Source organism: Puntigrus tetrazona, chromosome 24, assembly GCF_018831695.1.
Source record: "Puntigrus tetrazona isolate hp1 chromosome 24, ASM1883169v1, whole genome shotgun sequence".
In the NCBI taxonomy this organism is placed as follows: domain Eukaryota; kingdom Metazoa; phylum Chordata; class Actinopteri; order Cypriniformes; family Cyprinidae; genus Puntigrus; species Puntigrus tetrazona.
The window spans coordinates 509361-509792 of record NC_056722.1 but is presented as its reverse complement, the minus strand read 5'-3'; positions in this window follow the sequence as shown (position 1 = coordinate 509792).

The following is a 432-nucleotide window of genomic DNA, read 5'->3' as shown; positions in this document are numbered from 1 at the left end:
TATATATATATAGACACACACATTCTTTTAATTAATTTTTACTTTTATTCATCAAGGACCAATTGTACGGATCATAAATGAGAGTAAAGACATTAATAATCTTTCAAAATATTTCTATTTCAAATAAATGCTGTTCTGAAAAAGAAATAATAATGTATCGCCGATTGCACAAAAGCATAGAGCAGCCTAATCAATGTTTTCAATATTAATAATAATAAATATTTCCTGAGCAGCAAATCAGCATATTAGAATGATTTCTGGAGGATCGTGTGACACTAAAGGCTGTAATGATGTAACAATGGTGTAATGATGCTGAAAATTCAGTGTTGCATCATGGGAATAAATTCCACTTTAAAATGTATTTCAACAGAAAATAGTAAAATATTATTACAGTTTGAAATAACTGTGTTTTGTGTATCTTTGATAAAAAAA